Below are 14,883 nucleotides of genomic sequence, written 5' to 3'. Positions count from 1 at the left end.
TATTTATTAAAAAAAAACCACCCCAAAACCTCTACCTAATAAAAGAAAAGGTGACATAACTCAAATTAAAGTATATATTTAATTTGTCTGTTAAAGTCAAAGTTTGAAAACGGCTGAAGCAATAAAGGTGCTGGACTATATTGTGTTTATCGACTTTATTGCAGGGTTTTTCATTCACGAATCATAGATGTTCCTATAGGATATTAAGTGTCTGCAGTCATCTGCGGAGAGTAGCTGGGAACGTTCATTAGCTCGTTTAAAGGGGAAAAAGTGAGCATAACTTGCTTTAAATTTAAAAGCCGTCACAATTTTTTTCTTTTTTGATCTGAAAGGCGTCTGTCTAAAACGTAGCCATTTGAAGAGCAGGGTAAGGCCTGTCAAGATACTCCTCCTGGGCCGCTGTGTTAGTGCTTCATCTGCTTTGTTTGACATCTCTAAACAACTCTTTAAAAACGTCGATTTTGGCATGCTCCACAAAGGAGAACTGAAGGGCGTTGTTTAAGTTATTGGGGCCTTCTCTGTTTGTCTTTCTGTGGCACAAAAATGTGCATTTCACCACCACCCCCACCCCCCCCCGCCTTTCCCCCCAACAAATGTGTATTTTAGCCTCAAATGACCCTGGCATCTTAACGTGTCAGAGTGTTAATAAAGCGCTGAGGCTGTCATAATGTGGGGTTAAATAAAGTCTTCATGAGCTGTCTATTAAGCTGATTTTTTTGTTTGTCACTTTCTGTAGTTTCTTTATGGATGCAGCTTGTCTCGGTTTGTGGGCAGCCAAGCAAACGGGCTTTGTCTTTGTTCACTGCTCTGTTTAATTCTCCCCCTCATTCATTAATCATCCCTTTGACTATTTATACCAGTGGCAAGTATAGCTAACACACTTAACGTTTTCCTTTGTCTCAGTGGCACTCTTTGTGCAGGCCAGAGGAGGGCTAATTATTAACTGTAAAGTGACATTAAAAACCCGTAGATAAGCATACAAATGCTGCATCCAGTGAAATGCGGCTTTTTTCCCTTTTTTTTTTTTTTTTTTTTAACCTTCAAGTGCTTGTGGCCAAATGAATTTTTCTTGCTCTGTGTAGCTGGGAGTTCACAGTGGCAGTGCCAATGTCTAGATAATTAATGAAGAAGCTCAGTTAAACCCGGCGAGTCTGCCAGTGTCAGGTTTTTTAGTTTCATCTCTGGACAGCTTAGCTGGATAGTTTGTACCTTATCAGGCAAAAGCAGGGATTTAAATTGCTGCTATTTAGTTGGAGGCAGTTCCTCTTCTCTTTAAAGGTCCCATTCCTGTGTTTATTAGTATTCTGTATATGCAAGTCTTGGAATGTGCTTTTTGTTTTGATTTCTGACGATGTGAGGGTTTTCAGTGTTTTCTTGCCAGCTCCCTTCTGTTTCTGAGGTTGTCTGGAAGTTAGAAGTTTGATCTTTGTGGTTTTTTGGAAACCCTGGTGCTGATCACACCTTTCTGGCTTATCCAAAGTCTTTCTGACCCTCTTCCTCCTCACTCGTGACCTCGTGATGTCAGCGTGATGGCTATTCTGGAAAGGCTTCTTTGGAGAGGCAATATTTAGGAAAGGCGTATGCTCGAGCTCTTTGAGGGAGCGCAAGATCTTTCTTTTGAGGGAGCGCAGTAGCCATCTTTATTTGTAATTTTGTTTGTAGCGTAGTGTTCGCCTAATTCCATCGCTCGCCATAGGTTTGAAACAAGATTTTCTGGTTTTCTGCGCCTTGAAAGTAAAGCGTGGGGTGGGCTCGGCGAGATCGCTGCGGGATTTAAGTAAAGTCGCGAACGGCTCTATTAACTTGGAAGTCGAAGTGACTCTTCCGTTGACTGACGTTGCGACTCGAGCCGTGTGTTCATGCATCGTCACCGTGGACGTAACGCGTAGGTGAGGCACAAGTTCCGGCGGATACTTGCAGCGGGTGACAACGTGGTCCCGCCGCGATCCACAGAGCAGAGTTTGAGCCTTCCTGGCTTGTGTCGTAGCTGACGTCTCTCTGGCTCTCAGCGTGAGCAAAGATCCTACTGAGTGAACATAAAGCATAATATCCACCGAGATAGGTCTTTCATAACAGAGCTAGGAAGAGGTTATGCTCTCTTATTCAAGCCTGTGTATAAATGAATAAACCTATTACTTCATTCTATTGTTATTGCCAGATTGAATGTGTCTCAAAAAATTTCAAACAAGCGATAATGTTGTGAGGGTATGACAGGGCAGTCTGCTTCTGGCTAACTTTGGCAGATTACAGCTCCAGCTGAAGCAGTAGATCAATAGTTACAGATTGCCTTCTGCGTGTTTCAGTTAGGAAGTCGGTGCGCTGAGTAGAGAGGATCCTTACTGAGGATGAACTTGTGAGTGGTGGGAAAATCTTCTGTTTAAAAAGGTGACACAGTGGACTGTGTTGCACAGATATCTTTGGTTTCTCTGCTGCGTAACTGAATAGTCGTTAACATTTAAAAATAAACCACTTCAGAATGTTGTGGGGTTTGTTGTTTTATTTTTTTTTAAAAGAACAAAGATTGCTTCTGTACCTCGTGCTATTTTCTTGTTTTCACGTGCACTGGGTACAACTCTCGCTTCCTCTGCATTGTAAGTCAGCTTAGGTGAGCTAAACAAAATGAATTGTGCCATGGTATTATGGAAGAACATTTACTTTTCTAGAGTAAACTTCCAGCGCTTAAATTCTTATTATTTTGCCGGCCTGAATGCTGATACATTTTGTATCTATTTTTAGTAGCAAGGTGCTGAAAATAAGAATTCTTATTTAAGGAAGTTTCCCCGGCATGATGAATCAAATTGGTCTTCAGGTAGGTAAGTCTCCTGCTGCAAGAAAGCAAACCTTATTGACTTTTCATTAAGGTTTTGAGTGTGTAGTTTATACAAGACAGGGCCTGTCTTTCAGGTAGACTGTCAGCAGCCCAGTAACAGAAAGGAGGCTAGAGGCTTTGATATTTTAATATACTAAAAGTAAGAGATAAAATCTCTGCGCAAAGAGAGGTAAGTACAATTAATTCCTCTAACCTGAATATATAAATATGCAGTACCGCAGCCTGTGGCATGCACAGGCAATCCCTTAGATGAGATCATATGAACTTTGTGATAACTTGATTCATTAACAGAGCGCTGTTCGTTTTAGCAAGGTAGCAGTTTGAAATGATCTTACAATTTTTTTTTTTCTGGATGTTGGTTACCAGATGATGTTTGCTGATAACGATCTTGTGGAAATATAGAGTATTTTAACAGCTAGAAGGCTCTTGTGAAATGCTGCTGGGCTTCAGGCATCAGAAGATGTTGGGATTTGATTGTGAGGAATGTGGAGACGGTCAAATGCAGATCTGATCTCGGGTAGAGAAAGGCTGTTATCATATAATGGTTGAAAATGACCATAAACGTTGAGTTGAAGGATCAGTATGTAATACTGAGTTTTTTACACATTGTTCTGTTCTGCTGGCATCTCTGCTGGGTTTGCTTTGGAGTCAAGGTAGATGAAGTCTGTATTTGCAGATTTATTATGCTTATTCATTTAAATGTGCTATGCAGTTATGGATCCCTTCGTTTCTTATAGACTGCATTTTCTTAGTCGCGTTTACTGCATCAACACCGCTACACGATATTGGCATTTCTGTACGCTGAGAAAGCCGTACTGAGAGAGATGAGCCCATAACTCAGGTTACATCACGCTGAATACTTGGTGCTGTGGCGAATAAATTTTTAAAAAAATGCAATCATTCCAATATGCCACCTTTTTCCTGAAGTGTTTCTCTCACAGAGAACATTCTTCATGTTAAAATTATTTATGAAGTGTCTTTAAGAAATAAATAATGATGATTTATACAATGTCAGCAGATGCACCCGGGGCATCCTCTGGCGTAATCAAGAGTGTCGACTCCTGTGACCCAAGGGTGACAGTTTTGATCGGCTTTGCTTTACAGTTCTCTCGTCCTATGCAAGTGTAAGGCAAGGCTCGTGATTAGCCAAGAGGCACCAGGTTACAGCTACAGGCACACACATGTGCACGCAGAGTATTTAAAATAATTGCAAAGTGCCAGGATTAGGAGTTCCATAGATTCTTGGCAATGAGGTTGAAACTAATTTTTCATTGGAGAACTTTTTAATGTCAGACTTAAAAGCTCAGGATGGTCTGGTGCTCAGGAACTGCATTGCAAAGCTAAGGGACTTGTTTCCAGTTCGCATTTCAGCCTTTGACCTGTTATGTAGCCTTGGGCGAGTGATTTAATCACTGTCTACCTCTGTTTTCTTTCTCCTTTTTTGCCTTGTCTGCTCCGCTCTTAACTTTTTAAAGTCTAGAACTGTTTTCTGTTGCACTTCTGTGTTCTGCTAAGGATTGTAATCATTAATATGACTAAACAATAATTTCATGTAAGATGTTAAATCTTCCCAATTGCTGTTATAGATATTGCTGACAGTTACTTTTTCTGTAATAATTTTTGATATAAAAATAGCTTACAGAGATCAAAACTAGAAAGCGTTAAGTCTTCTTCGGTGCTTTAATGTTACTAGAAGGTATAGTCAGAAGTTTTTGTGCCTTACAGACACTAGACAGGACTAGACTAACAAGAAAGTGGAGGTTCACCTTCCAGTCTTGAGAAGCTGTTGGGATAGAAACAAACGTGTGTGAGGTATGGGGGAAAAACAAGGAAAATGGAGACGTTTCTCAAATGCTTGGCTCTAAAAAAAAGAGCATGTATTAGAAGAGTAATTGGAGAAATATAAAAGGGAGAAAGATTCTGTCCAAGTATCAGGTATTTCCATTTAAACGGATAAACAATGGCAGGGAAATTGTAAGTTTCCTCTTCTTTGAAAAGTTCCTTCCTCTTCTGGTTCTTACTGAGTCTAATCCTACTTTATGAGGTAGAAGGGCCCTAAGCACTGACCTTACTTGAGGGTTTCCTTTCCTTCCCTGTGTAATAATTCCTCTTGTAAGTTAATCTATTTTCAAAATTTGCAGAACTGCACAGAGTGAATTGTGCGTATGCACAAAGGTTGCCAGCTGGGGTTTAACGTCTCCTCCACACACGTAAATCTTTACTTCTTTGTATTCCTTCACAGTTCAGGCAGCCACACAGCCTGTTACTGCGACTTTGCCTTTATGGCATGGATGCTTTTATTTTTATTTGCCTGACTGTTTAGCCCAGTTATCTTTGATGACACTGGGAATAGGACTGAGTATAAAGCAAATTAGCAGGTCACCGTTTACACCGACATCGGGGTGGGGAAAGAAGTAAAGCAGCAAGAAATCTAACTACGAAGTAATTTCAGCCTCTAGATTTCTTATTTGTTGAGCTGAGGTCACAATCCTTGCCTTTTTAAAAATTAAAAAAGGGGGAGAGAGGACTAGATTTACTTTCCTCTTTTACTTGTCACACCCAATTATAATTATCCATCTCTGCTAGTTGTATGTGGATGCTCGTGAGCTTAATTTAATATCTTGAGTCTTGAAAAGATTAAATCCAGGCAGGGGACTACACGACTGTCCTTAGGTTTCATTTTCTATATTCGGTCTTGCAAATATTCCTTGTTGTTGAATAATAAACTTGCTTTCCAGTGTTTTAAGGGTCATCATCTAGAAAGGAGTTTGTGCAAGTAACTCATCTGAGTTCATGGAGGCATGACCTAGGCATCAATATTCTCTAGTTTATGGTAATTATTCTTTCATTCAGTCAGGTTTTGTTCATGTTTAGAAAAAGTGCATAAATGAGGTGGTTGATAGAGGAGTAGAACTGAGCACAGCGAAGCGCTGCCCCGATGTAAGTACCGAGGACTCTTGTTATTTGTACGTACGTGGCAGGTACATCCGTGTCTCCTTGTAACGCTGTCAGAGAAAGGTAACTGGAGCTTTATTTTCAATATGTGTTACTTGTGTTGGGCTGCTTATTGATGGATATTATAATTTTTAATTCCTGTATATGATGTCAGAGAAGTGAGCTGTTTAGTTTAAATGCTGTAGATCTCACTTATCATTTGCGAGTGCTGGGAAATGGAGAAATCTGAACAAAAATGTATCCATCTGCGCAAAAGTAAAAATATTGCATTAATTCTATTTAATATTAGTACCGGGTACTTTAATTTTACTGTAAAGTTCCAATATGTGGCTCTGGATTTAATCATGAAGCACTATTGATTTTAAAGCCTGTCGAATGAAAGTGCATTTCTAGAACTGAAGACAGTTCTCTCTTTAAGGGAAGTTTATGTTCAGGAGGGAAGGAGAAAAGTGCTATTGGTCAAGAAGAGTAACTGGCAGGTCCAAAAAGCATTGAATATAATGCTTTTTAATTATAGAGAGAAAGATGGAAACTGCAGTAAGTGTGTTAAGCTGCACAGCAGGGGAATCTACTTTTTAAAGGTTTTATGTGAGCTAAGATTATGTCTGTAAATTTGGTATTTTTCAGAACAAATTATTGATTTAACTTGATCTTCTGTCAGTTACCAGAGGAAAGGGCAAATGTCTAGATCTTAAGCTGCCACAGAGTGAGGGCTCCAGGCAGGATTCCTGTTTTTCTATATGTGCTGTGAAGAAGTGGATATTAGTTGCTTTGGCCTCTGAAGTGGATACCTGTTCCTCCAAATGGGAAGCTAAGAAGGGTAACTGAGAACCTCAGCAAAAACCCTAACAACTTACTCATTATGTTTTGCAGCCTGGTAGCATCATTGCAACATACAATTGTGATTTAAAAAAAAAAACAACAAACACCAAAACCAAAACCCTTCAAGAGATCTAAGCTAAACTTTCCTAACAACAGAAATTGCTGCTTGCAAATTCCTTTCTTTCCATAGCGCTCATTTCTCATTCCTGGGTTTTTAGCCAAGACTGCATACAAATAATTTCTGCTTACATGCTACAGAGTATTGCACAGATTCATGAAAGATCTTACCTAATAACCTACCTCGTATGAGAATGAAACATCACATTCTTATCCTGAGCACTTACAAACCGCATAACACCTTATTACTACTCCTATTAGTAATGATAACTGTAATAACAGCAGTGTTATACTGCTCGTCTAAACCTTGGTCCTGCAGAGTGTGGTTGTATATTTATTTTTTTTGCATTCTGCATAATGCTAGTGCAGAGATCACTTCTAAATATAAATCCTTGTAACATGTTGCTTCCTGATGCACATAAAGGTTTTAAAACTTGAATCCCAGAGGAATCTAAAACACCAAAAGGAAAATCTGGCATATAGACAATAATAATTCGTGTATCATCGTTGGTCAGAGACCGCTGAGTGTTACCCTCCCTGGTAATATGGGGTACATATATAACAATAATGTAGCTAACATTATCATCTTCCAACAACTTTCCCTCCTTGTACCTTCCCCCCGCCCATAAGCTGAATATGGACATCATCAGTACTGTGTTGGCAGTGTTAAAAACATCCTTGATTATAAAAATGAATGAAGTTTGTAATATAAAGGAGGAATAAATGACCTTGACATTGTATCTTATCAGGGTTTCCAGTTTTGCTGCCTAATGGCTTGTCCTCGCACTGAAGTAGAGCTGCCTTTCACCGTCGCAGGGGATGGCGGAGGGTAGGAATTGCACAGACAAGGCCTGGCCGCTGATAATTTGCTACCCAAACCACAGTGAGAAATATTATTCTGTAGCAGCCAAGAGACTTCCCCTGGTGTCTGCTTTCACAGGGCCCAAAAGACACATCTTTAAGGGAGAATGCTATTAGCCAGCCCGGATTGAACATCTTCATCAGCAGAGCGCGCGGAGGCCTGTGCTGTAATTGAGACGCATGTGGCTCTGTCAGCAGGTGATGGCAGACAGACACACCTGAATGACAGTGTGACAGGGAGCAGAGACAGGGGGCCCCATCTAGCCACTCTTACTGCCGGAGTGATGAGCGCACGGGAACACAGCCTGTGAATTATCAGCAGGCCAGAATGAGATGAGGCTTAGGGAGGGCTGCCAGACAGTTTGCAATGTGCTACGCATTTCTTTCAGCAGTTACTATTTTGCTATGCATACCCCTTGCTATTAAGCAGACAGAACGGCTCATATCCTGTGGACGGATGATAGATATGTCAGATCGCTGAAAAATGGTTTGTCTTCCACAGGTGTATGGGATGCCTTCTAAGGCAGACAGAGCACATGACGCTTTTCAACACTCTTTTTGATACTGATTTGGCATTCAGGGTCTATCAAAGGAGAAATCTTTCACATGCAATTATGACAGAAAATAAAGGTGATGAAGTGTTGTATACAAAGAATGGAGAGAGATCAAAGGACTGTAATGAAAACTGATTACAATAAAAGAGCTGCTTCAACCCTGAGAACTCCACAGAACTGCTTGGGGCATGACAACACACACACTTGCGTGCACAAAGGAGAAGTAGATAAAATCACAGACGCTAATTCATAAGAATGAATGAGGAAAACTGTACGTTGCTGCTTGCTTGGGTATCGTGCGGCACATTGAGGCACTGAGGTGCTGTGGAGCCGCCGCGCTGACTTGGGAGAGCCTGGTCGGACCCTTCTGTAAGAGTCTTTACTGTAGTATGGGCATAAGGTGGAAGTTTTGTAAATTTGTAACTTGCGATAAGATTGTAGGGTAGATGGCTGTTTTCAATTCTTCTATTGTTTTCTTGATTAATCTCCTGGGGATCACACACAGAATAAGTCACTCATTTAGGTTTAAATATTAGCAAGGAGACTGTTTAGTGCTGTTAGTTGCATAGAAATGAAGAAATTAATCAAGTGCAGTCATCTGTCCTTTTGACTCCTGTTCTGATTTAAAGCCTATTCAAATGAATTTTCATTGACTTCACCGTGTCTTTCCCGAATTCCTGAGCTGAGCACTGAAAGCGTTCATTGGCCAGTTTCAGCTAAGTGCCAAGCAATTTTGTTTCCTATCAAATTCAGGGAACTTTATGCTAAGCGCCTTTCGAATGGCTCAGAAAGTCTTGTGCGATTGAGTACTAAACAGAATTTTTCTTTTTCAAACGCGTACTTTAATAACTTGCCAATGTCTCTGTAGTGAAAGACCTATCATTTTAAACAAGGTGAGGAACTGACACTCTTTGCAACTGTGTTGTTTCAAATTTTTATGTTCTGCCAAGATTTCTCATGAATAGTGAGCTTAGCTTCAAACCCAGAAGGAAGAAGCATTTTTGAAAACTCTGCAGAGCTTGCTGGTTTTTTCCCCACTCATATTCTGAATGAACTATTTTATTTTTGGTCCCAAAGCGGAGAGTGTTACCTGGAGCAACATTGACTCAAAACACTTATTTTTGCTAAGAGTTTTATAAGTGATTTAGCTCCTTGGCTTGTGTGAAACAAGAACATTTCATTGTTTGAAAACTCCGCTACGAAACTAGAAATGTTACCCACAGCGCCGATGAAATTTTAACTAAGTCCAGAAAAGCAGCTTACCAGTCCTAATATCTTTCCAAGGTCTGGCTTGTCTTCTCAAAATTCTGTTCTGTCTCCGTGAACATAAGGCTTACTACTACTTACAGCAATGTATTTTGCCCACCGGTTAGTATTTTAAAAATACTGTCTCGCATAATAAGCAAAACTACTGCTTTTCCCCAGCTCTTATGTCATTCAGAAGTAAGTAAGGGCTTTGTAGGGGCTATGGTGTGTCCCAGAATGAACATCCAAAACGTAATTAGAAATGTGCTTGTGTAAAGTGCTGAAAAGCTCTACAGAATTTCCCTTTCATTAGACACCACTAGTGTGTTCTAATGAAGGCTGGCCATATCAGAGCATTCTCCTTTTTTCCAGTTTATTTCTTACTGTTACATACAACTGCTAGAACCTGATGACCTAAACCCTGTTTATTGTGGTTTCTCTCCTTCTCTCTCAGGCAGCGTTCCTTCCTTTGTATCGCTGTCAAAGTCAAGAAAACCCCTCTTCACTGAGGTCAGTTTTCCGAGAGGTGACCCTTGATAGTGAGAGTGTCTTTAAAAGTGATGGCAAAACCAAGCCCAACCCACGACAAGCCGGGAGACTTTGATAAAGTCTCTCCTTTTTGCTCTGAAGTTATTGCAAACAGAACAATTGCAAGGTGACTCCCTCCTTCTGTGTTGGGTGGTGGAATAACTTTCCCTGGCTAACGATGGCTACAGCCATCGTGTATCATAAGCCCAGGTACCCCTTGCTGGCTGTGGAGGTCGGCTGTGGCATCAGGCATTTTGAGTTGTATTATTGCATGTTTCTGGCAGAGCTTTCAATACCACTTAGACTCATGTTCATAATTTCAAATAAGGAAAACACACAGGATTAGCAGATGGTCTGGGCAGGTTGGAAGGAGTTTCAAGGCATTTCATTTGATACAATGGTCACTCTTTTAAGGATAGTTATTTAAAACCACCAAAGCCATAGCAACAGCTTATGCTCCAGAGAAAAGGACACAGCAGGCTAGCATTATCTTAATTTTTGTTGCCCTTTGCATGACCATGATATTATTATTTCAAACTGAGTATCATTTGATTAACGGGAGATTTACAGTACAGATTGTCAGAAAGTGGAGCTAGTACAGATTTAAACAAATTGACCCCCGCAGGATTATCTAGCTGAGCTCTGACTTAGCCTTCTGAGAGGACACATCTCTAAATTTTTAAAGGCAGGAGTCAACTTATTTTGCATCTGAATAGCACTTTTTTTCATTTGTATAACCTAAATCTGCAAATGCAGGTGTTACCAAGTTTTCAGGGTGAAATGAGTTGGAACGGATTTCTAAGTGCTGTCTACAGTAAGCAAAGAGTGTAAAGCTCATCTACAAAAGTACTCAGGAGTATTTGGGGGGTGGGGGGGTGGGGGGTGGGGGATGTGTGTGTTCCTCTCGGTTTAAACTGCGTAAAAAGCTCCTGACATTGGTAAATGTTGTTGATCTGAAAAAAATGCTTTTGTCACCTGTATGCGCAACAATATTTTTGGAAGCTGGACAATCAATACTGTTCATAAAAAAAGCTAATCGACATTTCTTGAGCTTAAGATACTGCTTCTACTGCACAGCGCAGTAGCTGCAATGCTAGCATAAATTGGCACTCAAAGTGTTCGGTCTTCCCTATAGCTTTAAAAGATATCTTTTTTTAAAGTTATGAATAAAGAATGTTGACTGTCTAATGTACTTCTTGAGAGGGAAATCTGTTGATGTTTTTCATAACTGTGTGTATAGAACCAGCACAACAAATAGCAGAAAAATCTTGTAAATGAATTGTGCTGTTAGTCACTCTCGTACGTTCCCGGCGAGCTGTAGTGCTCGCACTGAGATTTCCACAATAAAGGAAATAAAGAGCACAAATTCATTGTTAGATCTCTGTCCACTGAGAAGAGATCGTCCTGAATTGTCCATATCGTGTATTAATGGTTTGAAAATCAGCGAGTCGTTCGTTGGAATCTCTAAATACAGATCGATTCCAAAGCGAAGAGCTTACAACTGAATACACGCTGTTTGATCTTCCTAAACATTGTTCAGTGGCTTCAAAAATAACTTTATGTGGAAAACAAAATGTGTCAGAGTAACGTAATTAAGTTGTTATTGTGTACTTATGTTCACTTATATTAGCAGATTGAGAATAATGGTCAGATTTTTTTAAAAAGGGGACTTTTAAAAATAGCCCTCAGGATCCTTGGCAGTGGCGGAGGGAGGCAGTGAATAACTCTGGGCCTACTGCAGCCAGCAAGATGGTCCTGTGTAGTTTAGAGCTGCTAAATTAGGTTTAAATTACATCTGCTTTTGGGTGTGGGGAGAGCTAAGGTACCTGAAAGCCTTCCCTTTAGCCCTCGTTTAGAGTTGTGCTTTCTTCGGAAAGCGGGCGATCTGGGGCTGGCTGCACCAGTTCTGTGCTGCCGTAGTGCGCGCGGGTAGCGCCGCCTGCGCAGTGAAGCTCCGTTTCCAATTTCTTATAGTGGAGGTGACACAAAACGTGCCAGCCACTGGATTGGGGCCTTCATAGTAAGTGTCAACTTTCTGCTAAATTTTGTATTTATTACTCTGTTACAGTTCCCTGACAGCCCATTTCTATTTCTCTGACAAATTCTTTTTAGTTAAAATTTTCTATTTCTGCTTGTTTATTTTTTGGCATATGAGGACAAAATGTGAATCCTCTCTGCTGTGAGATCGTTAAAGACTACTTCTGCGCTCCTCCCTTCAAACTTATCAAAATGCATATCTGAAGTTTCCAAGCTAAGCGTTCCTCGTGCTCTTTCTCAGGAGCCTAAAGTCTGCACTAATTTTGGAAAAGGGCTTTGTGGCAGAAGGAGAAATGGTTATTTTTAAAGGCAGAGTATGAAATGCCCTCCAAGTATATTTATATAGTGTTAGCTTTGTAGTAACTGCATATTGACAGCTTTTTAAGGTTTTATTTATTGTCTTCTGCAATGCTGTGTCACGTGTATTTCGGATGTGCTGAAATACACCCAAAATCGTAACTGTAAACAATTTAAAGTGTGCTTGACCTGTATAAAATCACTCAGAAAAACATGGCCTGTGAGGGTCCGGTGGACCAGAGCTTTAGGAGGACTTGTGACTTTGGAAATATCTCGGTCTTCATCTGTTGAAGATAATGCCATTTGTGGATGTTTGTAGAGATGCCAAAAATTCCTTCCCCACCACATGCCTGTAGCTGATTTGGCTCTTCTGCTAAAGCAGCAGCGTAAGAGTTGCTGAAGTGAAGGGAAAGTGCGGTAGTGCAAAAAGCAGCCTGGGCTGAGACACTGAGATCAAAGGATCCCCTGTGGCTTCTAATCCTGGCTCTGACTTCAACTTCCATTTAATTAGAGTCAAATCACTGAGGCCTACATTTTAAAGTGTCTGCTAATTTTGGTGAGCTATTTTTTGGCTACCTGACTTTGAGATGTGTGGGGCTATTTTTCTCTTTGTGCATCTGCATCTTCCAAGAACTACACAGAATTATGGATACGCACGCCTTTAAAAGTCCAGTAACGTCTTGTTTCACCTTAAGCTAAAGATTGAAATGCACTTGGTAACGTCAGCCCTCTCTCTTCTCTGGGCTAATTCTCCAAAATGTGTGCAAATATGACATGTATCACAAGGCTGTGGTAATATCTATGAAGGAATAGGCAAAATGTTAAATTCAAAGGAATCCGTGAATAAGCCAACGAACAAGTTATTCAAAGATACAAAGTTTTTGCGGTTCTTCTTTTTTTTTAAAAAAAGGGCAGAGGGTAAAGGTCCTAGTTCAGTTTCTGGGGCCAACATATGTTTTCATAGCGATATTTTGTTTTTATATTTGCAGCCTACAAGACTATTTAACTTTGGAGAAAGTCACCCCTTGCCTTTGCAGTGTAATCACAATTAGTTATGCTTAGAGGGAGCATTTTTTTTTAAAGAATAATCAATCATGATAAGGCTGGACTTGTCTGGATCTATATTATTGTGCAGTAGAACCACGGTATACTTACACTGATGCATGTTTGTATACTGCACGGTCTATGCCTAACAACTTTCCTGCATTAAAGTATAAAAATAAAACTTGCTGCTCAGGAGGAAACCTAACTCGAGGGCAAGTTAGATCCTAACTATACATTGTAGACACGGTATGCTATCCTTAATTTTCGTATCTTCTGAACTTTGCATGTAAAATAATAAATATTCACATTAATGAAAGCTTGGGCCCAGTGGGAGGGAACAGGGGTAGGCCTATAAATACACCACGTCGCTTCTGCTCTCTCTCTCTGCATTGGTAAGGGTTATTCCCGTACAGACCTCATGTATACCTACTGCTGTGAACAGCACCTGCATTCTCAAGTCTTACACAAGTGAATTTTGTTTCTAACTAAAGTTCTAAACATTTGACGTGCTTAGCCTCCTCCTTCACCCTTACAGGAAGAAAAAAAAAAAAAAGGGATAAAGTTTATTGCTTCCTCGCTGCCAGGAATACTAAAATATGTACAATTCAGTAGTCCCAATGGCTCCTATGTCGTATGACGTTTTAAAGTGGAATTTATTGTCAACTTAACACAATACATTGTTTAATGTTATGCCCTGTATATCTTTTACAAACACAATGCGCCTCTTTTAAAAATACCTGCATATAATGTGATATTTATTAAACAGATCTCTCTTATATTACTATGAAGTACTAGTATTGGCTCGTTTGCCATATCCAGGAGAAATTTCATAAGTCAAAACTGATCTGAGTCTGCGGTGTGGAATATTGTCCACGACACTGAGGCTGCTTTTATTGTGAGTCAGATGGGCAGGACAGGCCTCTGGCAGCAGTCGTCTTTAGCCCTGAAAAGGTGTTACCAGACCTTCACTTCAGGGCATGGTTTGGGAGGCCTGGGGTTGTTGGGTTGGCGGATGATCCTAGGGGTCTTTTCCAACCTTAACGGTTCTATGATTCTGTGTAACTCAGTCCAGATCTAGGGTAGGGAAGCCTCTTTAAGTGCCCAGACGGCTCCATCCTCGTATTTCTTTTGAGTTTTGTTGTGGGTTTTTGTTTTGTGGGTTTTTTTTTTGTTGTGGGTTTTTTTTTTTTTTTCATTTGGTCTTGAGAACATAGTATCCCTTGTGTTGCCGTTAGCAGGGCCTTCAGTGTCTATATTTTTCATAATTTTTAGTTGAAATGTCACTCCAAAAGAGTTGAACGTTAATCTCTTCTTGGGCTAATTCAAAACGAGTTTGTTTTTTTTTTTCTTTGGCAAAGATCTAGCGATATCGGCAAACTCCATTGCAAAATATCAAAAGTGCAAAAACCCAACAGTCTCTTGTAGCGTGGAAAGAGAAGCGCGATAGCCTAGCTAAACGACAGGTTTGCAGGAGTTTTCAGTCATCTCAGAAGTACTTAATTTTCAGAAGTGCAGCCCAGCAGCACTGCTTATTTTATTTCTGTCTCGGGTATTGCAATCTACATTTATAGGGAAACAAAGTGGTAGTTTTCA

At 40.2% G+C, this 14,883-nt stretch overlaps 1 protein-coding gene across 3 annotated transcripts in view; it reads left to right on the top strand.

The window, feature by feature from the left end:
* LRMDA (leucine rich melanocyte differentiation associated) overlaps window positions 1-14,883 on the top strand; it is a 671,621-nt gene that overhangs the window by 460,607 nt on the left and 196,131 nt on the right. The gene's annotated exons all lie outside the window — the stretch shown is intronic.

This window comes from Phalacrocorax carbo, chromosome 13 (assembly GCF_963921805.1).
Source record: "Phalacrocorax carbo chromosome 13, bPhaCar2.1, whole genome shotgun sequence".
Taxonomy (NCBI): domain Eukaryota; kingdom Metazoa; phylum Chordata; class Aves; order Suliformes; family Phalacrocoracidae; genus Phalacrocorax; species Phalacrocorax carbo.
The sequence above is the reverse complement of the archived record's forward strand: the minus strand, read 5'-3'. Positions and strand labels throughout refer to the sequence as shown.